Source organism: Sinohyriopsis cumingii, chromosome 12 (genome assembly GCF_028554795.1).
Source record: "Sinohyriopsis cumingii isolate HCF-2022 chromosome 12, ASM2855479v2, whole genome shotgun sequence".
NCBI lineage: Eukaryota > Metazoa > Mollusca > Bivalvia > Unionida > Unionidae > Sinohyriopsis > Sinohyriopsis cumingii.
In genome coordinates, this window is record NC_142972.1 from 80,491,846 (window position 1) to 80,518,569 (window position 26,724).

Below are 26,724 nucleotides of genomic sequence, written 5' to 3' on the forward strand. Positions count from 1 at the left end.
TGCAGTTACTGTTACACCTGCCCGAGAGTTACATGTAAAAGATATCTGCTTATAGAACAGCATTTTGTAAGGAACCTATTCATCCATGGTTACTGTTACTTGCATGCTGTACATCACCTATGTAATAGACATCAGTGTCCACACTGGATAAAGTATCGTGGTCTTTTGTCTGTAATTTAGTAACAAGATTCACAATATATCCAAAAAAACATTCCACACCTAAATCTGCATTTTACGTACAACATACAGTTTAACCTACTATGATGAACCCCTCTAATCAACAGCCATCTTTTGCATCCAGCAGCTTTTTCCTCCCATCAAATTTCATATCCTTCACCAACTAAACTAAACTTTCCTTTAAAGGACAAAATAATTCCATCACCTGGTTTGTGGGTTACAACAGTGTGATGCAAGATGCTATATATAAACGCAAACCTATCACTATCTGGACAAACAAGTTAAAAATAGTTTTCCCTTGAAGACATTCTAAGTGTGTAAGGATCTCTGCACAGAAAGTATTTCCAAACAGCATTCTGATGCCTTCGTAACCACAATTTGTTGCTAGAGTCCATCATCTACTTTGATCAGCAACCATACCCGTGTTACACATGGTAGTATTCTATAAGTGATATGATGATGTAAGACATCAGACCAAAACATTCCAGTCTACTTAACAAATCTGCCATTAACCTATATCAATAAGGTAAACATTAAACCAGTAAATACAGATTCACCTATATGAAGTGCATGACTGATATTTTGTAGGTAAAGCATGTGACAAAGTTATCAGTTGCAATCAACTCAGGTGACACTAACTGTATATACTCATGTACATGTTGGATCCTATTGCAAACAATATAGATCCTGACCTTCCATCATGACGATTCTCTGGCAGGTTTAAGGCCTTTCTTGTATGTTCTACTGATTAATTTAGCTAAGCACAGAGTCCCTGTTTTGCCAACATATTATGCAATTGCAGACCTGGGTCAATGAAGTTTGCAGCTGAATGTAGCTGCTGCAACCTGCATATAAAAATAAATTCTGCCGATAAATACTTCAACTGATGTTGACCCTGACCTGACAGTGTAAAACAGCAGTTGCTTGAAGAGACTGACATTTTCTGGCCAGAAAGGACTTCCAGGAATTCAAGATAGGACCAATTCTTCTTTTTAATTGCTGCAGTGTTCAAACCAGCTTCGATATTCTTCTGAGATAACAAGATTTTCAAATAACTTCTATGTTGGGCATGCTGGATGTCAGAGGTGGCACCAAATTCATTTAGGACCAACAAGGTACAATAAAAAGTCTTTTGGTGAAAACTCAATGTTGATATGACCTTTCAGTCTTGAGGAGTATTTTTTTCAAGATGGCTGCCATGGTGGCCATATTATATATCAGACTGGCACCATTTCCATTTGGACCAACTAAACATCATAAAAAGTCTTTTGGTGTCAAGATGGCTAGATGCTTAGGAGAATTAGTGTTAACAATATGGCCTTTGTGGCAGTCTTACTCAGACTGTCCAAACAGCACCATTCATGACCAACTAGACATTATAAGAATACTTTTAGTACAAACCCTATGCTGACAGAATCATCCATTCAGGTGTTATAGCAATAACAAGATTTTAAAGATGACTACTGTGGTGGCTATATTTGATGTGCGAACAGCACCATTTTCTTCTAGAATCAACTGGATCATGGGATGAAAGTGTGTATAAAGTTACATTTCAATCCTCAAAGTACAATATTTTAGGAGTAGCAGCAATAACAAACGCATGCCAATGTATGGATGAACAATGCACAAAAGACGATCCCATAAACTCTTCTTGTTTATTAGAGTTAAAAATCACTAGAACTGAATAATTATTCATCTCCAGATGATGATCATCATAATATATCTTAAGTTTCATGGTGATCCTCTAAACTCTGAGAAACTAGTTATGTTCACAGCATTCTGTTAAACATTGTATTTATCATCAAGTCAAAAGGGGCAATTACTGTAATAAAATTTGTGGGAGCTCAGTGATTTGATGACATGCACATCTTAAGGTGATGATCCTAATGTTTACAAAGTTTTATTTTAATCCATCAAAAAAACTGTATGACTAGCTGCATTAACAAGATTGTGCCATTTACTGATGGACATGACAAAAGGGGGCAATAACTTCCACAAATAGTGCACGAGCAAACTTTAAGTCCATATGCAAACCTTTGCATGAATATAATATTTACCAAGTTTCATGGCAATCCATCAATTAGTGCTGGACTAATGACTAGTGAAATCAGAAAGTATGGGAAAGGCAAACAGGGATTATATCAGCTGTGATAGGAGCACTAGGAGTTATGCACACAAATTAGAAGAAAGCCTACAGAAAATAGAAATAGCACCAGAGCCAAGCCTATTACAGAAAGCAGCATGCCTTGGAATAGAATGGATTGGGATCGAAGGACATAGGAAATGTCTCTACACCTGATATACAATAAAACCAGTCACAAAAAAAAAAACTCACAATACCATCCAGAGAATGTGGAAGAGAGAAATAATAGTTGTTTCCCTACTCATACCTTTCGAAATGAAATTTACCACAAGCTTACCAAACTTGCAAGTTTTAGCATGTTCTTTACTCTGTGATTTTTCAGGTTCATGAATAAATTTTGTTGGAGTCTGTACAGAGGAAAAATAGTAGTTGAAATATTTCAAGTGCCTGGTACTTTTATTAGAATAAAGACCATAATATCAATATCAAAATCTTTGTGGCCCTCCAGTATAGCTCAGAGCATTGATATTATATTATACACTCGTTTATAAGACAAGTCCAACTGCAAACTGCACAGACCCAGATCTGCAGTTGCATAATGTGATGGTAGATCTGGTTCTGTGCAGTTTGCTAGGAATAATCAGCAGAACAAACAGCACAGATCCTGATCTGCAGGTACATTATACTACGGGAGATCAGGATCTTTGTTATTTGCAGTTTGACTCAACTTATAAGCAAGTATACGGTATATAAAGAGGATATATTTCCTTATTGGTAAATCAGACAAGTTTACTTAAGACAGAATGCCTAATTAGTTGGTTTTAATGACACTTGTAATATATTTTTGGCTATATCATGTTGAGAAAATGGGAGCTGAGAGCCTTTTCTAAGAACACTCAGCCTGGCATTGGTGGATACAGAACCAGCAAACACTTGGTTTATGTGTCCAATGATCATTGATACAATACTCTTTCATTATAATGCTGTCCATGTGAACCATATAATATACTACATTATAGTGAAATTATTTTATAAAGTAAACGATACAGTATTACCTCACTATACTGTTGATGGGAACAATACAGAATACAGTATTATAGTAATACCCACTTATAATAAAGTACATCAAAGAGTACTCCCTTATTATAATTCTATAAATGGGAACTTAAAATATCAGTGTTATAGTAATACCTACTTATAATAAAGCACATGAAAGAGCACTCCCTCATTATAATTCTGCAAATGGGAACTATAGATCAGTATTATAGTAATACCTACTTATAATAAAGTACATCAAAGAGTACTCCCTCATTATAATTCTGTAAATGGGAACTATAGATCAGTGTTATAGTGAGACTACCTTATAATGAAGTACATGATACATATCAACGCCTAGCAGCGAGATTACATTTTTAATAAGTAAATGACACAGTATTCCATCATTATAATACTCTACAGAGTATATACTGGCTTACAGTGAGACTGCATTTTAATGGTATACATGATAAATATAACTGCACTATTGAATAATAAAATGCGATCATGACACATACCTTATTACAAAGACCATGTTATAATGAAGGACTTGTAGTGCCTGAATACTGTATGCTTAAGACCTAAATTCTTTCACAAAATCATATGATTCATATGACTGAAATCAAGTGAGATGATTATTTTTCTACCTGGAAGTACTGCAGAGTCATCGCCACATGATGTTTAGAAAACAGGTCATCTGGAATAAGGAACTTTTAATAAAACTTTGAATGGAGTCAAATTTCTCTGAAATGGAAATTTGTTTGCATGTTATACAGTACTTCCTGGTCTACATTTTACTGACACTGGTATGTACAACATTAAAATGAATGTACTAGTTCATGTGTTTGTACCAGTGCTCCACAACTAATGCAGTCACAAACAACATAAAAAAGCATGCAGTCTAGCAGGTGTAATCTAATTGCATTAAACCTGCTGAACATTATATATATATATATGTACCTAACTTCTTTTCCCTTCAATAGTCTGTTCATTTACACTGCAAACAGGGGTAGGAAAGGCATTTTTCAGGTTTCTTCTGATTGCATACAGACCTATCTGTTCCAAAAAGATTTTCAATTTGCATGATGCTTAGGTATCTAAATGATGTTTTTCTATTGGTTATTTCAACCACGCATGTTCAGAAGGGTGAATTTTCTGTGGTTTATTGGACCCAAGATTTTTGTCTTCTGGCCCCTATTCACTTTAAACCTAAAACTTGTCCTTTTTGCGAAGGTTCATCTATGTGCAGTTTAGACAACTCTGCTTTAGCATCATCAAAAAGTGTGAAATCAGACACAAACTCCAGTTCCAAACCTGGTAATTTGTGCCTTGAAAAAAAAAATCAGGTCTCAAAAATCACGTTTTTTTCTGCTAGATTTTTAACATGAGGAGAAAGCCTACATTATTTGGCATCTTCTGTAATACCATGTATTCAAATAATACCGTGTGGTAAAATTGGTGTATCATGATGTTAACATTACAGAACTCGACAGTATACCTCATGCCATATAAACGTGGCAAGTGGGGACATGAGTTATTTTATTCTTTCGGAATATCAGAAATTATCAAGGAATAGCTGTTTTTTAAAATTATTTCTGTGCAATGTTCATGCACAAATAATCAAATAAGCAAAGACTATTAAAGTTAGTGACATCCTCAAAATTCACCCATTAAAAGCGTATCAGCAAAATTCTGAAAGACAGGATGACATAAGTGAGACACCCACAACAAAAGACATTCAAAGATAAATAAAAAATGGGCACAATCCTTATGCTACAAAGTCTGTTTTTTAATATAAAAAACTAACTGTTTTAGAAAGTCAAAGACCTTCTCAGCAAGAACAACATCGTGTGACACATCCCAGATAAAAAAAATTGTCGCCATTAGTCGCCTCTCTCTTATGACATGTTCTAGGTGGGTTAGAATGCTCCACATCTGACATGTACTTGTGTGCTTACATTTACATAATATGACAACAGCAGAACCTGCCTATTCATATTATCCTTTTATCTGAACTAAACACAGGTACACGTCTCCAAAATGTTACGATTTAGTACAATGAATTCATTGGTATAGTATTCTCAAAATGACATTCTTGTTTGTACTAATTTTTTTTAAATGGGGAAAAAGTTGCTATTTTATACACAAAGAAAATTTTCACTGGTATGTAGCAAACACATGAGCCACAAAATCTGTCACCACATAAAAATTGTGAAATATATTTTGTGCTGTTAACTGCATATGCTATAAAAACAAATTTTTCAAGGTTTCTCTGATTCTTTCATTTTTTTTCATCCATATCTGAGAGTACTTACATAAGCACGATTTTTCCAATACTTTAGGACCTCTGTCCCAGAATGAGTTGTGTTTTTAATAAAGTTTTTAGCAGTTGTAGCCCTATCGAAGGGTAGCTTGGTACCATATCTGTATATTGGAAAGGCCCCTAAGCTATCATGCTTTTTGCCTAATATGGTCAAATTCTGTGATTTTCTTCTTTTTTATAAAAGATTTCTTCTGTTATTTGAAGCAGCAGCCATTGGTGAGGGTAGATTGGCATCATTTGTTAAAACTTAAACTCCCTTCATGCTAAGATGCTTTTGGTCAAAGTCTACCGAGTGGTTATTGAGGAGACATTTAAAATATTTTCTATTTTTAGAAACAGTGGCCATGTTTTTTGTATATAAAATTTGGAATTTTCACTGAATTTTTAGAGTCCTTAATGCTATAATGTTTGTGTCAAATTTGGTCAAGTTCTGCAGAGCAGTATCTGAGTAGTCATATAGTCATTTATATTTTTAGATACAGTAGCCATATTTGGAGTATTCTGTATAAATTTCCAAGCTCTTTATGCCAGGATGCTTTCTGTCAAATATGTTTAAATTCTGAAATGTTGTTTGGAGAAGAAAATGTTTATTTACAGGGATTTTTCCCCTAATTTTAGTAATGGCATAGGGGCATAATCTGGATAAAACTGAAAGCCTACAACACTATGATGCTTTCTGTCACATTTGGTCAAATTATGTACAGCAGTGTTTGAGATGAAGTCATTTAGAGGGTTTTCTATTTTTAGTAATGGCACTGACCTTGTCTGGTGGCAGATCAACATTTCATCTTCTGTATAAGACTGAAAGGCTATATCTCTGCCCAGATGCAGTCTGTCAAATTTGGTCAAATTTTGTTGAGTGGGTTCTGAGGAGTCATTTAAAACTTTTTCTATTTACAGTAATAGTGGCCATAATTGATGACAAAGCATAACGGAACAACCTTCAATTTCTCTCAAATCTGGTCAATTTCTGTTGAGACCAAAATGAGCTGTTTGAAGGTTTTTCTATTCTTAGTAATGGTGACCATATTGGAAGACAAATCAGTCTCAACTGTACATATAAGTATTGATGCCAGTGTGATACCTGTAAATCTTGCACTTGTAAATAGCAACTGTGAATGGACAATACATGATGTATAGCTAAATATGCTCTATAGACTTGGTTTTGAGGCCAGGCAATGTTGACCGCTCTGGTGGCCTAGTGGTTAGAGCGTCTGCCTCAGATGCGGGAGGTTGTGGGTTTGATCTCCAGTCGAGTCATACCAAAGACTTACAAAAATGGTACTAACAGCTGCCTTGCTTGGCGTTCAGCATTAAGAGGTTAGTGTTAGGACTGGTCGGCCTGGTATCAGGATAATGTGACTGGGTGGACTTCATGATACATGTCTGTGGCATGATGCCCCAGTGCTAGACATCACTACAAACTGCCACACTGCGTACATCGTAGCGATATGACTGAAAAATTGTTAAAGCTACGTCAAAAATCCAAAACACATTACAACACCAGGCAATGTTCATTGTACAAATGGACAAAGTAGGACCCAACTGTTCCCAACAGGTCAAAAACTGGGGTCATTTAGAAGAAACAAATTTTGTTGCATAACAAATCTTTTCCTGTTTCTTATTCAAACACATTGTGGATTTATTAATTTCTGCAGTAAATATTAACTTTTCTAGCATTATATGTATTGTTGTCAAGTCAGACTACAGCAGATTTCTGGTTTCTGTGTCTGCTAAAATAACTGTATTCACTACATGAATCAATGAAAGAAACTGATCATCTTATGGCTATTAGCCCAATATGATCTGTGAGGTACCTTTTCAATTAGCCCGATCTATTCTGTGAAGTATGTTTTCAATCATCCCAATCTATTCTGTGAAGTACTTTTTCAATTAGCCCAATCTATTCTGTGAGGTATTTTGGCTACTAGACCAATCTATTATGTGAGGTACTTTTTCAATTAGCACAATCTATTCTGTGAGTTACTTTTTCATTCATCCCAATATATTCTGTGAGGTACTTTTTCAATTAGTCCAATCGATTCTGTGAGGTACTTTTTCAATTAACCCAATCTTTTCTGTGAGGTTCTTTTTCAATTTGCCCAATCTATTCTGTGAGGTATTTTGGCAACTAGCCCAATCTTTTCTGGGATGGATTCAAATCATCAGTCTAAATTGTAACAATCATTTATCTTTACTTTCTTGGGTCTTTTTATGTACCCTATGCAACAGATGAAAAATATAGGTTATTGGCTCAAGGTTGCAACCCATAATAAATGCTGACCAGGTGAGTTGAATTAAAGCTGAATTTTTTATCCTGGTTTCAACTGAATATGATGACAAATATGTTTCCCAAAGGAAGACATAATCAAATGGAATGCTAATAAACTGAATGAGGAATATCAATTTATGTTTAATTATGTTGCTTGCCAGGTGTGACAGTGTGTCATTAATGACAGAAAATTTATTTTCAATGTTTTGTGGCCAAGAAATCAATAAAATTTTGACAATCAATGTTAAACATGTCCATTACAAGATTATGGATCACCCAAAGCCCAAAATAAGCATAAACCTTCCAGTAAGTGCAAATGCCATAAATAACCAAAATTTCAATAAAAGGAAGGATGTATCTCTGATGTGCCTGAGTATATTTACCTGCCCACAGTAATGCATTACTCATTACAATCAGCAGGTTGCCAGTGCATTAATATTACACTGTATATCATGGCATCCTATAGGACTACATGTTAGATGTAATGAAAGTGCTAGACTAGTTAACTAACTCTTATCTGGGGGTGAGTCAGTGGTGAACCAATCTCACAGGTGCTGACTAAACAGATTTACTTCCTTTAGAAATTAGGGACAATGTTAAGGCCTGGTGACCCTTGTGAACTAACAACATGCATGTTGAATGAGAAAACACCAAACTGGTTGATTAAAAAAGCAGATGATTTCCATTTACAAACCTTTGGATTCCAATTCTGTTTTTAGATGTAATAACAACAGTTTATCTTCAGTTTTATATAAGTCAGGAAATTATCCATGCTACTAACAGAAATTATCATCTCTACTCACTTACAAGGTGAGTCACACAGCAAACAACAAAGATCATGATGTACCATAGCATAAAGAACCTGCAGACGAAAGTATATTTTGTTTGTTCTACTGATTACCTCCTAACAAAATGCACAGACCCCAGACCCAGATCTGCTGGTGTATTACGCGACAGCAGATCCGGGCCTCTGCTCTTTGTAGATGGACTTGACTTATAAGCAAGTATATATGGTACATATTTTGCAATTGATCTATATTTGTTGTGGACATTTTATCATCTTTTCATGCCAACATAAACAAAATAAGTTACATTCAGCACTCTAAACTCTTAACTCTGTGGTACAAAGAAGAATGTTACTTTTGTCCCCTGCAACTACTAAGGTTGAAATGATATCTCTGCCATATTATTGATACAATTCATGAACTAAGGTTGAAATGATATCTCTGCCATATATTGATACAATTCATGAACTAAGGTTGAAATGATATCTCTGCCATATATTGATACAATTCATGAACTAAGGTTGAAATGATATCTCTGCCATATATTGATACAATTCATGAACTAAGGTTGAAATGATATCTCTGCCATATATTGATACAATTCATGAACTAAGGTTGAAATGATATCTCTGCCATATATTGATACAATTCATGAACTAAGGTTGAAATGATATCTCTGCCATATATTGATACAATTCATGAACTAAGGTTGAAATGATATCTCTGCCATATATTGATACAATTCATGAACTAAAGGTTGAAATGATATCTCTGCAATATATTGATACAATTCATGAACTAAGGTTGAAATGCTATCTCTGCCATATATTGATACAATTCATGAACAAAGGTTGAAATGGTATCTCTGCCATATATTGATACAATTCATGAACTAAGGTTGAAATGATATCTCTGCCATATATTGATACAATTCATGATACACAGCCAATGACATAAAATATTATTGATACACATATTAACTTCATGGTCTTTTCATCTTTAGAAGGTCTCTCAGTGGTATGGTGCTAAACACGTGTAGTACCCTCTCATATGACAGTATCTGTAGCAACTAATAATTGCATCCCTTAGTTCTTTTCCACTTTCATAATGGTTTCCCGTGCTAATTCTTTTAAATTTGGAAAAAGAAGTTGTACAGAACTAAATCTTGGCTGCATGTTGAAAGATTTATGGTTTTAACACCAAGTTTTTGTAAGGTTTCCATTACACACTTGCATGTGTGTAAATGGTTGTTATCATGTAAAATGAAGCCACCCCTCATTAGGTCTGGATACTTTGGCAAATAGGCCTATGTAAATTATATCTGATTATAGCACAGTACTATCAATTCACAGTGTTCTCTGATACCATTTGGTTCATAATTATTCCTTGTGTGTTGAAGAAGACAATGCACATAACCTTTCCTGCAGATCTGTAGACATACTTTTATAGGTGATGACAAACTTGCATGCTTCCATTTGCTAATTTGGATCTTATTTGGGTTCAAAGTAGTGCATCTATGTTTCAGCACATGCAAATGATGCTAATTAGGAAATGAAGCCTTCTGTTTTGCATCTGTATAATAATACCCTGCAAAGCTTTACATGTAAATCTTTTTTTTTATTTTTTTATCAAGCAGCCTGGGAAACTACAGGACACAAACCCTGTGCATTCCTAATTCATTTGAATGAATTTCTGTGAAGTGGCAAATTTTATGTCGATCTAACAAGAATACATTAGCTGAGACCAGACAACCATTAATTAGATTTATGGAGACAAACGCGTATCATATCGCCATACTACCGTGTACGGTAATGCCCTTTAGAGGGAGAATTCTGTTCCTAATTAAACTTTTGTTTATACAGCAGCCAAGCGGACAATTTAGGACGAGGAAAACTTCATTTTCATGGTCAAGTTGTCACAATTGAGAGAATGCAGAAACTCTGTTACTCAAACTACCAGGGTCAAGTTGACCCTGACTTTGGCGCCTCGGAAAAAAAAAAAAGGCGGCAGAGATATTTGATTCTGATTGGTACGTTAAATGAGAGGGCGTGTTCCAACACAAAATTTCATAGGTTTTAATATCGCCCGCATCGAATTTTAATCAATCTAAGCTTTTCCTACAAGAGGAGACCCAAAGGTTATGACTCTGGAAATTTGTAAGAAATTTCCGTAAAACTGTTGTCCAAAAAAGGGACGATTGTCGAAAGGAACCGACGAACTAATCTACCGATTAGAGGGAGGAAACGTTGACGGCAAAGGTAGTGTGACAATTCCATGTAATTTGTTGATGCCATATATAATGCTTTGCTGAAGTTATTTATTTGTATCTGCATGAATCTTTTTTCTACATTCGTGTAATAATTTTCTTTATGAAGTATAACTGTGTTGAGTTTATGCATAGGAAGTTGTACATTAATCTTCTTTAGATAAGTTTGACGAATTGTTTGAATTTGTCGTCTTGTTTGCATAAGAATTATGTTCTAAGAATTTAATGCATTACATTAGTTAATATGATTTCAAGAATCCGTGTGAATTTGCCGAATTTAGAAGATTTCACGTATGATTAAGAATAAGTGTGTATTGACGGAAATGATCTAGTAATTGATTGACGTGATGGATCCTATTTATTCGCTGTGTATGTGGTAATGTGTAAGGTCAAGGCGTAACGAATTAGCCATTTGACTAACTAGGGTCATTATAGGACATGTGGAAGTCGATTGATAGCCTTAGCGTCTGTTTAGCACTGATAGTGAAATCTGATAACGAGGGAGAATAATGAAGAATTAACCATTTCATAAATAACGGGAAATTTAGGTTGTCTCTATTTATATTTATTTAAAAGGGAGAAAATAGCTCCAGAGACGTATGAACAAATGAGTGATGTTATTCTGAGACCTATACGGAGAAGCATAGAGAAGAGTGCAGTGAGACATATAATCCTGTGACGCAACCCTGCGACATGTTAATCTCTGAAGAAGTATTGTGAGAGTGTCCTGAGACGGGTGGTAGAAAGTATCATCCCGAGATCCAAGGGGTCTGAACAGCGACAGAGGAAGCAAAAACAGACTGAGGGCGAGCAGGTTATGAAATCATACAAGACGTTGACTTCGATTGTTCACTCGATCTTATGATGAACTAAATCTATCAGTAACAGATTGGCTATCTTATTTAGATCTATTTGCGTTTTCTTCGTATTTTGGTGAAAGTTAAATTTCTAAAAGCAGAGTACACTCCTGATGTAATGAATTTTCACAGTGTTTGTATGTAATTGATTAAATTGTTTGTTTATATGTACGGGGGCTCGTGTTAGTTTGTTCTATATACCTGCTCAGATCTCTATCTATTCCACCTATAAATTTCACCACTTATATTTCTATTCACTCGAACCAGGCAATAACATCGAAGGCGGTCAACCCCTAGATAACGAAAACCAAATACGGAGGGACATTCACTCCCCCCGTGTAACAAATTTTGGGAGCTTTCGTCCGGGATATCAGAACACTTGCATTCGAGTAAAAGAGTCTGAGCAAATATAGAACAAAATCAGTATCTAGATAGTGACAATTCCATTATTACTATAAGAAATAAGGGTCAGAGTGAATCGAGTCATTATTGTGCATGCTAATTTCTTGCCATTTCTTTTCATATTGTGATGAGAATATTGTAAGAATTGAGACACATACCTTTGCTATCAAGTCGTATTCTAAATTTGTGGGGTAAAGTGGAAAATTTCCTTTGTATTCTCTTGTGAGAAGAGATATTTAGGCAAATCCCGCAGTAATAAATTACGCCTTGTTAGTGGTTAAGCGCTGCACTAATTTGGGGAGGCATTCCAGCTGCGTACTGCCCGTTTATTTATTGACTGATTGGTACAGGGACCGTCTGGTTTAACTGAGTCAGGCATACGATAAATACGTGAGGGGCTATTTTCAGATAGGGCAGTAAAACTTAAGTTATAGGTAAAAGACTTAATTCTTGTGTCACCTTACAAGTAGACCAGGATGGCGACAGACAGACAATTAGTTAGGGAATTTAAGTCAATAGGAAGAGGGGAATTAGGTTACGACGGAACTCAGTTAGCTGAATTTGTCGAACAAAGTGTTAGGGAACACAAGGAGCAATTAGCTGCGGAACGAGAGAAGGACAGACAAGCAGCTGAGCGTGAACGGGAGAAAGACAGACAAGCAGCTGAGCGTGAGCGAGAGCTCAAACTAGCCAGATTGCAGGCCGAGGAGAAATCTAGAGAACGCGAACATATGTTAGCCATGGAGAGACTGAGGATCGAAGCTGAGTTCAGGAGGGGTGAAGATCTGAACGAACGTCCAGGGTCCACAAGTAGACGATTTGAAGACAGACAACCAATACAGATCACCATGCCCATGTTCAATGACAAGGACGAAATTGTGGACAACTTTTTGACACAGTTCGAAAAGTTGGCACTGGTTCATCAGCTACCCAGAGACCAGTGGGCTATCAATGTTTCAGCATTCTTACAGGGGGCCGCGAAGGACGTCTACCACAATATGACACCGGGGGAGATAGACGACTACGACGCTCTGAAGAAAGCGCTACTACGGCACTATAAGCTGTCGGCAGAAACGTTCCGGAAACTCTTTAGAGAATCGTCGAAAAAAGCTACCGAAACGCACGCGCAATTCCATAGCCGAGTACGCGTAATTTTTTATAAATGGATGAAAATGTCTGGCACCGCGCTAACGTATGAAGGCATACGCGAAGAAATTTTGAAAGAGCACGTCTTAAGTACGTACAGGAAAGATTTAATAGTATTTTTGGCGAAGCGTGAGTTCTCGACCTTGGATGACATAAGCGTGATGGCCAAGCGCTATGAGAGCGCGCACTCGCGTCCAACCACCTGGGGTGGCAGGGACTGACCTGGAATCGGCGAGCATAGAAAGACCACTGAGGTGGCACCCCAAAGACGGAATGGACAGAATGGTGGGAAGCCAGGGGCCGGAAATCTCAGCCGAGAACATTTCCGTGGGTCGGGGAAGACTCAGGGGGTAGAGAAAGATGCCACGGGGAGGAAAGGTGAGCCGGTGTGTTACGGCTGCAACAGACCAGGCCATGTCGTTAAGGATTGTAGGAAGTATTGTCCGACAACGATTAATTCGGTAACTCCGAATACTGTTAAGAGACAAGAAACAGTGGAGTTGACTAATACAGCAGTAGCTACGGTTAACGGTGAGAGGGCAACCGTTCTGTATGATACTGGCTGCAGTTATCCTGCCTTGGTGGATAGTAAGTATGTCAAGCCTGGGGATTATACAGGCGAGACGGTTGAAGTCCAGTTTGCTAACCGGACGAAGGATTCGCTTCCGGTCGTTAGCATTGATCTTGATTCGCCGTTATGTAAAGGGACGAATTCAGGCAGCGTGTTTGTCGGGACTGTCTCATGATGTAATATTAGGGTGTAGGTATGTGTTGCCGCAACCTAACCCTATGACGTGTACACCTGTATACGTCGGGTCTGTTGAGACGAGGGCTATGAAGCGAAGGTCAGGGTCAAAGCCGCTACGACCCACGACTTCGCCCATAGACAATTTGCTACCTGGCGAGTTGAGGAAACTCCAAGAGGAAGATTTGTCTCTCAACAAGGTACGCAGGTACGCAAAAGATGGGTCTATACGGAGAATGCCAGACGGCGAGGTAAAGTTCGCGACGAAACGTGGTATTTTGTATCGGTACGCCAAGAAAGGGACCGATACGTTCAAGCAAGTTGTTGTGCCCAGAGCGAAGCGAGCATAAGTGCTTAGGCTGGCACATGAGGGTCTACTTGGAAGCCACATGGGCGTGGCGAAGACCAGGGATAGGTTGGTGAGGGAGTTCTACTGGCCAGGTGTGTATGGGGACGTTCGGAGGTATTGTTTGTCGTGCGACAAGTGCCAGCGGGTGGCACCCAAGACCTCCCATCGCCCGGTGCCACTAGGAACCACCCCACTGATTGACGAACCTTTCTTGAGGGTGGCGATGGACTTGGTAGGTCCGATAAAGCCGGCGGCAGAAAGCGGTAATCGTTATATATTAATGATAGTAGATTACCCCACTCGGTACCCAGAGGCAGTGGCCTTGAAGAATATTGACTCAGTCACGGTGGGTGAGGCTTTGTTAGGAGTTTGGTCTAGAGTTGGTGTCCCTGAGGAGATACTGACTGACCAGGGGACGCAGTTCGTGAGCCAGGTGATGGAAGAAGTAAATAGATTACTATCTATTAGACACCTGACGACTACCCCGTATCACCCGCAGTGTAATGGTTTGGTGGAGCGTTTCAATGGGACATTGAAACAGGCCCTGAAGAAGCTATGTGAAGGTCGACCTAGGGATTGGGATCGATACCTTCCCGCGATACTGTTTGCATATCGAGAAGTGCCACAGGCAAGTTTGGGTTTTTCACCTTTTGAATTAGTATATGGAAGGACAGTCAGGGGACCCATGGCTGTGTTAAAACAATTATGGACGGATGAGAAAGCATCGGAGGAAGTGCGAACAACATACCAATATGTTGTTGATCTCCGCAACAAGCTGGAAGAGGTTTCGAAATTGGCTCAGGAGAATCTCTGTGACGCAAGGGGACGTCAAGCCAAATACTACAACAAAAGGACGAAGGAACGTCACTTCGAGGTGGGTGACAAGGTGTTGTTGTTGCTACCGTTAGAACACAACAAACTTCAAGTCTCATGGAGGGGACCATTCGTGGTAACAAAGAGAAAAGGTGGACAGAACTACCGTATCCGGGTAGGAGACAAGGAGAAGTTGTACCACGTAAATCTCCTGAAACGTTACCGTGAAAGAGAAACACCCACAGAGTTCGTGGTAGCTACAGTTGTAACAGAAGAAGTCGACGACAATGGAGGAGAGCGGAAGTACTCCCTAGTTGTCCTTTGACGAGGGAAGAAACCTACGTCGACGTTGTGCTTGACGGGACGTTAACGTCAGAGCAACGTAAGGAAGTGGAGTCATTACTCCAAGATTATTCAAGCGTCTTGACAGAACGACCTGGCAAGACGGAGTTGGAGGAGTTCACCCTGAAATTACTGGATGAGAAACCAGTGAAGTTAAAGCCATATCCGCTACCCTATGCAAAATTAGAAACTGTCCGAAATGAAATTCAAACTATGTTAGACTTGGGAGTTATAGAACGCACGGAGTCGGCGTATAGCTCTCCTGTTGTGTTAGTGCAAAAGAAAGACGGTACACACAGATTTTGCGTCGATTACAGGAAGTTGAACAGGATCACGGAATTTCAAGTGGAACTTTTGCCTGACCCTGAGTCCATATTTGCCGGGGTGACCAACGCGAAATATTTTTCGAAAATCGATCTGTCCAAGGGATACTGGCAAATACCAGTTCAAAGTGAAGACAGAGCAAAACTCGCCTTCGCAACTCCTGATGGGACCTACCAGTGGGTAGTCATGCCATTCGGGGTCCAGAATGCGCCAAGTGTCTTCACACGTATGATGCGAAAACTACTTGAACCATTAAGGGGGACTGGAGTTTCAAACTTCATGGACGATTTACTCTTAGCGACAGCTACTTGGGACGATCATATCATTCTGTTGAAAAATGTTTTGGAGTGACTTCGACAAACGGGACTGACTGCACGACCATCTAAGTGCCATATAGGGTTTAGGAAACTAACCTACTTAGGTCATACCCTCAGCAAAGACGCGTTAACCCCACATAGCTCAAAGGTCGACCAACTTAGGGACGCGATAAGACTGACCACTAAGATGGAAGTTCGATCTTTCTTGGGAGTGGCAGGGTATTATCGTCGATATGTTGCTAACTTCAGCGCTATTGCAAGCCCTTTAACTGAGTTAACTCGAAAAAAAGCTCCGACTAAAGTTGTATGGACAGACGCATGTGAAAGAACATTTCAGATGTTAAAGGACAGACTGACGTCAGATGCAGTAGTGAAATTGCCTGATGTGACCCGAGATTTTGTCTTACGTACTGACGTGTGTGATAGAGGTTTAGGGGCAGTGTTATTACAAGAGCATGACGGAAGCTTATTCCCAGTTGCTTACAGTAGCAGGAAATTGTCGACTGCAGAACGTAATTATTCAGTATCTGAGAAAGAATGCTTGGCAATTATCTTTGGGATAACTAAATTTCAATGTTACTTGTATGGACGAAAATTTATTTTGGAAACTGACCACCAACCACTAGCTTATTTAGCTCAAGCTAAGTTGACAAATGGACGACTAATGAGATGGTCATTATTTCTACAGCAGTACCAAGTCCAGGTACGATACATTAAAGGCAGCGAGAATGTAGGAGCTGACTGCTTAAGTAGACTAGGGACGTCTGAGGTGAAGGGTTCACTTGAGGTCGTGTAACTGAATAAGATTAGATCTCCAAAAATTTGGAGAGCAAAATCCCTGATTTTACTCTTCAAGGAGGGGCCTATGTGAAGTGGCAAATTTTATGTCAATCTAACAAGAATACATTAGCTGAGACCAGACAACCATTAATTAGATTTATGGAGACAAGCGCGTATCATATCGCCATACTACCGTGTATGGTAATGCCCTTTAGAGGGAGAATTCTGTTCCTAATTAAAAATTTGTTTATACAGCAGCCAGGCGGACAATTTAGGACGAGGAAAACTTCATTTTTATGGTCAAGTTGTCACAATTGAGAGAATGCAGAAACTCTGTTACTCAAACTACCAGGGTCAAGTTGACCCTGACTTTGGCGCCTCGGAAAAAAAAAAAGGGCGGCAGAGATATTTGATTCTGATTGGTACGTTAAATGAGAGGGCGTGTTCCAACACAAAATTTCATAGGTTTTAATATCGCCCACATCAAATTTTAATCAGTCTAAGCTTTTCCTACAAGAGGAGACCCAAAGGTTATGACTCCGGAAATTTGCGAGAAATTTCCGTAAAACTGTTGTCCAAAAAGGGGACGATTGTCGAAAGGAACCGACGAACTAATCTACCGATTAGAGGGAGGAAACGTTGACGGCAAAGGTAGTGTGACAATTCCATGTAATTTGTTGATGCCATATATAATGCTTTGCTGAAGTTATTTATTTGTATCTGCATGAATCTTTTTTCTACATTCGTGTAATAATTTTCTTTATGAAGTATAACTGTGTTGAGTTTATGCATAGGAAGTTGTACATTAATCTTCTTTAGATAAGTTTGACGAATTGTTTGAATTTGTCGTCTTGTTTGCATAAGAATTATGTTCTAAGAATTTAATGCATTACATTAGTTAATATGATTTCAAGAATCCGTGTGAATTTGCCGAATTTAGAAGATTTCACGTATGATTAAGAATAAGTGTGTATTGACGGAAATGATCTAGTAATTGATTGACGTGATGGATCCTATTTATTCGCTGTGTATGTGGTAATGTGTAAGGTCAAGGCATAACGAATTAGCCATTTGACTAACTAGGGTCATTATAGGACATGTGGAAGTCGATTGATAGCCTTAGCGTCTGTTTAGCACTGATAGTGAAATCTGATAACGAGGGAGAATAATGAAGAATTAACCATTTCATAAATAATGGGAAATTTAGGTTGTCTCTATTTATATTTATTTAAAAGGGAGAAAATAGCTCCAGAGACGTATGAACGAATGAGTGATGTTATTCTGAGACCTATACGGAGAAGCATAGAGAAGAGTGCACTGAGACTTATAATCCTGTGACGCAACCCTGCGACGTGTTAATCTCTGAAGAAGTATTTTGAGAGTGTCCTGAGACGGGTGGTAGAAAGTATCATCCCGAGATCCAAGGGGTCTGAACAGCGACAGAGGAAGCAAAAACAGACTGAGGACGAGCAGGTTATGAAATCATACAAGACGTTGACTTCGATTGTTCACTCGATCTTATGATGAACTAAATCTATCAGTAACAGATTGGCTATCTTATTTAGATCTATTTGCGTTTTCTTTGTATTTCGGTGAAAGTTAAATTTCTAAAAGCAGAGTACACTCCTGATGTAATGAATTTTCACAGTGTTTATATGTAATTGATTAAATTGTTTGTTTATATGTACGGGGGCTCGTGTTGGTTTGTTCTATATACCTGCTCAGATCTCTATCTATTCCACCTATAAATTTCACCACTTATATTTCTATTCACTCGAACCGGGCAATAACATCGAAGGCGGTCAACCCCTAGATAACGAAAACCAAATACGGGGGGACATTCACTCCCCCCGTGTAACAAATTCCAATGCAATTTTGTTTGAATATCAAAATTGTATGCCACCTCTTGGAGAGCAACATGACTGTCTTCCTTCACATATATACACTTCAAAACAGAATTGACTTATTTCTTTTGAAAGAGACCGCTCCGGTGGCCTAGTGGTTAGAGCGTCCGCTTCGGATGTGGGAGGTCATGGGTTTGATCCCCAGCCAAGTCATACCAAAGACTTTCAAAAATGGTACTAACAGCTGCCTCGCTTGGCGCTCAGCATTAAGAGGTTAGTGTTAGGACTGGTCGGCCTGGTGTCAGGATAATGTGACTTGGTGTGACATCATGCTACATGTCTGCGGCCTGATGCCCCAGTGCTAGATATCACTATAAACTGTCACACTGCAGACATTGTAGCAATATGACTGAAAAATTGTTAAAGCTACATTTTAAAAAAAATGCAAATCTTTTGAAAGAATATTCTTGACCTACCTTTTCTTATATCATCTTCAACAGTCACCATATCATCACTAAAAGATTTTAATCCTTTACCAATTCCAAGTTAGCAAGTGCTTTAGGACCATAAGCAGCACATGTGACATTACATGTACTAAACTCTCAACATATAAAGGTAAAAATGACACCAAGTTTTAAATTGGAATGTTTTCAATTACTGACAGGTGAATGTGTGTGCTGGTCGGTTTCTTTCCAGGGATAATTTTTATTGGTTTGTTAATTTTACAACAATTCTCAATGGCTTTACCATGCCATTCTTTAATTTTGTTAACAGCTTGAAGGAATCATGGAAAAGAACCAGGTTTCTTTTCAATATTTATTTATTTAACATTTACATACTTCCATTTTCTTCTTCAAAATCATCATTATAATGTAAGAAGAAAATTTCCGCATTCCATTAACTTTTTTTTTCTGAAATGAACTTCAACAAACTTCTCCACTGCAGTTTTTGGATTAAAGACCATTATGTCTTCATCACCCTCATAAATTTTGTAACAGTGTCTCATTTTAAATGTCCATGGCTCTTGTCTTGATATAATTATGTGACAAGAAACGCAGCACACATCCCACCAATCCTATATGTAAATTTCACAATGAAACTAGCAACACTTTAACTAGAACAGCAAAGCCTAGAAATGAGTTGCAGTACCTCCTGCACAATGTCAAGCATGCTTCCTACAGACCCAGCTGTGCAAATGATCCATTCTTTCACTTTTCACTTTTAACTACACCTGGTTCCCCATCATAAAGTGCTGTAAGGACATTCCATTATCAGACTCATCTGCCATTTTGCACTTGGCACCAAACAAAAGTATGCAAAGTTGCTATAGGAAAAGCAGTTAATAATCAATCAAAAACACACATATATCTTTATAATACAGTGAGAAACTGCTTATTTTATGACAATTTATGATGATTAATTGCAGAGTACTTTTTCTCTGACAAAAATTTGGGTAATATTTTTATTGATATGGCATATGATAAAATACAAGTGTTTCAAACATCACCCTTAGGATTTAAAGTACCATGGATAAAAGTATGCTGAATGATATACACTATTAACAGCCACCACTTATCCCCAAACACAGCAATTTTAAAATAAAAAAGTAACTGGGATTTAAAAAAATCCATAAAGCTTAGTCATTTCATTCATCAAATTATCATTTCAAACCCTGACAGTATCATCTTGTTATTGTTTCAAAATAAACATGAGTTTTCAGTGTAAACAATAAGCCACTGTCATTTTCTAGTTTTGGAAAAGTCCATTTTGTGTGAAGGGGTTTCTTGGTCAACACTGAAGGTAAAACTGCAGCAGTGCTGATCAACCTGCAGCCCATGGGCTGATTTTAAATGGCCCGCCAGAGCTCGAGCAGCTATATAGTCATTGCTTTTCAGTTTTCTGCTGCGGCCCTCAGCTTCAAGAAAACATTTTTCAGTGGCCCATGGTGTCAAAAAGGTTGGACAGCACTGCACTGCAGCATCTGTATCCAATATTAGCATGTCTAGTTTTAATATTACTAAAAAAAACTGAACATAATAGAAAGGGAAAGTGGGGTGTAACTCTTATGTACATGGGTTCAAAGGGATGTAACTATCAAAAGTTATGGAAATTTAAAGAATTATTTCGAGTTCACAGAAGACAATGGACTATCTCATTCCTGTTGTCTGAAATACAGATCACCCACATGAATATGGCCATCATGCTAGTAAAGTAATTCCCATTAGGTTTCAAACATGAGCAAGTAGTAACAAGGTTACAAGTTTGTTAGGGAAAATATAGCAGTTGTCATTTTCAGCTGTTTTGTGTGTTTTAATGTCACTTTTAACACATTAATGGTTATATCATGCCAAAGAAATGGGAGCAATGTACCTTTCCCATGGACAGACCATGGCAGCTTACCTGGACTAGCCTGTATTGGTACTAAACCTGTGGTCTTTGGATTAAGAGTCTGATGACACTCTACCAACTGAGCCACCATGGTTCCCATCAGATGCAGTACAAAAAGAATGAACCTCCGTCTTACTGAATCAGTTCATTCAATGCATAGTTCAAGTTAATGAAGTTCAGTACTACATGTATTATGGATATTATCTCAGGTCTTGAGTGTCTGTCTGAGTTATCATGCCAACCATAATCAAGTGTGATTTAACTGTATTTCTTTTGGTCTTAAATATGTGTCATACTGCTATGATTGTATTTCTGAGAACTTGTTACAGTACAAATTACGGTATTTAATTAATAGTTCCATTCTGTCCTGACCGCTCCAGTGGCCTAGTGGTTAGAGTGTCAGCCTTGGATGCGGGAGGTCATGGGTTCGATCTCCGGTCAAGTCATACCAAAGACTTACAAAAATGGTACTAACAGCTGCCTCACCTGGCGTCCAGCATTAAGAGGTTAGTGTTAGGACTGGTCAGCCCAGTGTCAGGATAATGTGACTGGGTGGGACATCATGCTACATGTCTGCGGCATGATGCCCCAGTGCTAGACATCACTATAAACTGCCACAATGCAGACATCGTAGCAAAATGACTGAAAAATTGTTAAAGCTACGTTAAAAATCCAAATCACATCACACCATTCTGCCCTGAGTCTGAATACCTAAAATGTGTAAATGTAAAGCATAACAATTATGAATTCAGTATTATTCTTGAGGAACATGTAACATTTTTGTCGATATGGTGGTTCTTATAAGCCACCAATTTAGAGACCTTATGGACAAAGCTTCTTCTGTGGAACAATAGCAATTCCTTTCCGAATCTATAAAGTCATGTCAATGAATATGACACATAGTGCAAAACTACAAAAATTTCATTACTGCTTTCTTTGACAAGTTAATTTATGTTACAAAATTAGTCTCGGTAGTGGTTCAATCATTTCAATAATGATGATGATGATGATGATAAAAGAACTTAACTGAATGCTAAGGTACCGCATTATTACATAAGGCTCACCTGGAACTAATTCACACTGATTTCGGTCTTTAAACAACAGTTGAAGTTTATAAGACAAAGGTTTCGATTCTGCTAAATGCATCATGTACATAAATGTCAGTCTTCACAAAACAAGGATATAAACCAATGCAATGTCAAATCTACTTAATGTACATGAATAACATAAGAAGCAAACAATGTGTTTCAAGGAACTTCATTTGGATGAGCTGGTTGTTTTTTTGTACAGAAAACAACACAACATTGGACAAACCATGATCAACAGGTCACCAATGTCAAACAGAACATAACGTTCGGTGTGACAAAGTTATGTTACATGAGGTCTTCCTGCATACTTACTTGTCGGCACAGGATGTGAAATAGGTGCAGTTTCATCAAAACTCATTTTCAGAATCTAGAATAATCAAATATCTGTTAAGAATTAACTGTGACAGACAATGCACTCATCTTGTCTGAAACATTGTGCATCTCCTATGTTTTTTTTTATAGGATCAGTCAAGAAAATAATTAATGTTTTGTCTTTTAAATTTTATTTTAATAGAATATGACATTCTTGTCAATACTTTGCAAACATTTCTTCTTACAAGCAGCGGACAAATCTTGGTATTCTTTACCTGTGATTGCTTTTATTCTCCTCCAATTTTAAAAAAGTCTACAAAAAATTACAGAATATTTGGTCAACCTATGTGTCAATGGTCTTATATTTTCTTGTCATTCTTTGATTGAACTACATTCTTCTTTAAATATTTTTGGGGCTAATTACTGAAATATGTACACGTTAGATGCAAAATACTGTATCAAGAAACTATCAATCAACAATGTCACAGACAGACATGCAAAAACAACCAAGAATGCTGCAAATGGTGCAGGACACACTGTCCATGACCTTTTCCCTACAAGTCACTATTGCAAGACCACACTGGGTTAAAATTTGAGTGCAAAAGAAATTTAACCCTGACTTTACAGGGTAAAGTGGAAAAATAAAGGAAAGTGAGTGCTGGTATTGAACAGTTACAACAGTTGCTTACAAATATAGCATGGGGGAGGGGGTAGTAAAACTATTCTAATAATGCAATGCTTAAGCATCACTACTGAACAGCTTTTATATTTTTATGTCATAAACATCATTTATTCGGCGTAAATACATCTTCCCATTATAATTGGAGAATTGTCTTTTTTACACAGTCCACTCATGCACCTCACATGCCAATGTGCAGAATAGTTATCTTTATCATGGATGATGATTATACCAGGACATCAGAGCGGGGTGCAAGGATGGCATTCAGCAATAGCAACAGTTAAGTATTGTATAATTAAAATTAGTTTATCCCCGCAACCTACATATTTTTAGCAGCAATACCTTAACCATCGTTTTTATTGCAGAAGTGAGTTTGTCATATTGGTAAGCTGAAGTGTTCAAATGATCAAAAATGGGAAAATGAAAAGTATTCACCATTGATGAAGAGATTCCAAAGAAAAATTGCATGTGCTTTGAAGGACAAGGTAACATGTGATAGCAAAAATGCTGCCATCATGATGTCCTCCAAGAAACAGTGATTCAGATAAGCCCATGAGCCAGCTTGAACTTCATGAGCTTTTAGTTTCATGAAGGAAAAGGTCTCGATCAGTAAGGAACTGATAAGCTTGTTCAATTGTGACGATAATCCTCCATGACAGAGTGGAAGCCAAAATATCAATGGTGCCCTTAATAGAAAGGAAAATATGTTTCCTTACCTTCCTTTTCTCTTGGAGGTACATGTATTAAGACAGAAACCCAGTGCTCCAACTGGGCATAAAGGCCTAGCTTGATCATCTCCTGCACAGATTAGACTGAGAATGGGAATCTCTGTTGGTAGTGGAGCTACAAAAGGTAACTGATTTTTGGTGCCCTGAGAAAATTTAAGTGTGATGGAAAAAATGTTGCTATTTATCCCTTGATAGATGATGCTGAAAAACTTTTGTTCTCAAAAGGGAATGAAAAGTCATCAACAGAAGTTACAGAGGGATCCTACTGCATCAATCACCTGCCATCATAGACATTGGTTTGGGAGCTCTCCTGGCCTGAATGATGCAACTGATAACCCATCCCAAAGACTTGCTCTGGCAGATAAATAACTTGAGATGAGCCAAGCTTAATGATGGAGAACATAGGAGGGTGTCCCTATGTTGCAACAGAGGATCCCTCCTGTGAGGTAGAGACATGGTTATATATAAACAGGTCAGGAAGATCGCTGAACTATGACTGTCGTGCCACAGTATGGCTACGAGAATGATATGGGAAGTGGAACTTCTGACATATGCAGTACTTAGGGAAGCAATGGAGGCATATAGAGATGATCCTACTGAAAGCTGAATGCATCCACTGCTCACACACTCTAGGACTGGAGAAACAAAAATGGAAAGACTGTTGTTGAGTCTCGGGTCATAATCAAATCCACCAGATGCTTTCCCCATTGTAAGAAAAATTGATTCTGTTATGGATTGGCGAAGATAACATTCTTTGAGGATTGATGTCAATTACCTGGACAGACTGCTAATATGTTCTTCTTCCCTGGAATGTGGCACTTATTATGAGGAAAGTGACTGGCTTGAAGGGAAATATCTTCTGAAGCACCCAGGCTCCAAACATCCACATGAAGAGAGGAGCATGTAATCCTCCTTGACACTTAGACAAACATGTTGTAGGTAAAGACCATGACACAATGACTCTCTCTCCTGTCAATGCAGCCTTATTCACCAGTGCAAATGACGATGAAAATCTGGTCTTAGAGGAATCAGAGCTGATAAAGAATCTCTGTGGTTTCCACCTTGCAAGATGATGAAACTGTAGTGGAAACATACGGAGAAGTCCTAAGAGACTGAGATCATCATCATCATTTGAGGTTCTCTACAGGGATAGGCAAAGGCAAGCAAAAATGTTTATGCCTGTAGCACCTGTAGAAGTGCCTGGATTTAATCTATGCAGTCCCATAGGACGTGAAGTAAGTTCTGGTTCATGACTAAGTTCATTCCCACAAACAAAATCCTCAGAGATGGAATGAGCGCTGACTTCCGAGGTTGGAAAAGAGAATCAACCAAGTTATAAGGACCAACAATGGAAAAGATCCTGATCAAGAGATTGAACTTAAACACTGTGGATCAACCAGTCATCAAGGACTGGCAGATCAGGATTCTCAGTAATTTAAGGTAGAATGCTACTACTCCCAAAACTTGGGCAAGAATCTGGCTGCAGAAGTGATTAAGAATGGAAGAACATGAAATTGAACAACTTTCCAGTCTACCCGTAAGCAAAACTGGAGGTATTTTTCAATATCAAGGAGATATTGGGATGTGCAATAGGCATCCTTAAGAACAATGGAGACCACCCAACTGATGGACGCATTGTGTTCCAGATTGTGGAAGGTGCCATTTTGAATTAGGTAACTGATTTAATGGGAAGAGGTTAATTATTACATGAAATTTGCTGTCTTTCTTTGTGATAATAATAAAAATAATAATAATGAGGACTTTGTATAGTGCCTAATCTTTAGAAGCTCTAAGCGCTTTACAACATTAGACAATATCTATAAGATAAAAAACATATAATATTATTACAAAAACAAACACCATGAAAATAGAAAAAAACATTAAAAAAATAAAAAACATGCTGAGAATATTTCAGGTAGGAAACATTATTAGGTCTTTAAGTTTGTTCTTGCAGTCGAAATAAGTGAGTTTTGAGAGCCCTCTTGAATCACTGTGTCTTTGTGTCTTAAGTTCAGTGGGCAATTCATTCCATGTTGCTGGGCCCTGGTATGCAAAAGAATGCCGTCCATATGACTATGTTTTCATAGTGGGAATAATCAGTATACGTTTGTCAGAAGAGGAGTGTAAGTATCTTGCTGGTGTGTACACATGGGTGAGATCGGACAGGTATGTTGGACTAGAGTATGACAGTGAAACGTAGCACAGAGAACAAATTTTGTGTTTGATTCTGGATCGAATGGATAGCCAGTGTAGGGTACAGAGCAGCGGGCAGGTGTGGTCTGATCGTAGTACTCTAAGTATAATCAGAGCAGCTGTATTTTGAACTTTTTGAAGTTCCTGGAGTAGATATTGAGATGAACCAGACAGAATTGAGTTACAATAGTCCAGTCTTGAAAGTACTAATGAACACACAAGTGTTTTAGTGGCATCAACTGAAAGATATTGCAAACTGAGCTGATGCATCTCAGCTCAAGATATGCAGCCTTGCATATGTTCATGACATGTTGGTGCAATGTGAGCGTACTGTCCAGAGTAACACCTAGGTTTCGTACTGATTGTGTGAATTTAATGTTGGCATTGCTGATATTTATTGTTTGAGGTAAAGGATGTGAATGAGAATGTCTTTGTGTTGTGATCAGAATGGCCTGAGTTTTATCATCATTCATCTG

At 38.0% G+C, this 26,724-nt stretch overlaps 2 protein-coding genes across 8 annotated transcripts in view; one reads left to right on the forward strand and one right to left on the reverse strand.

Annotated features, from left to right (window-relative positions):
* LOC149786820 (uncharacterized) overlaps nucleotides 1-26,724 on the reverse strand; it is a 115,158-nt gene that overhangs the window by 76,265 nt on the left and 12,169 nt on the right. Inside the window, exon 1 of one of the 3 annotated variants that reach the window (XM_089977331.1) lies at nucleotides 260-370. The exons of the other annotated variants lie outside the window; for them this stretch is intronic. The gene's annotated coding sequence lies outside the window, so the exon portion shown is untranslated. Of the gene's footprint in view, nucleotides 1-259; nucleotides 371-26,724 lie in introns of those variants that run through there. 3 annotated transcript variants of the gene reach the window in all.
* LOC149786821 (ATPase SWSAP1-like) overlaps nucleotides 1-26,724 on the forward strand; it is a 113,188-nt gene that overhangs the window by 15,680 nt on the left and 70,784 nt on the right. The gene's annotated exons all lie outside the window — the stretch shown is intronic.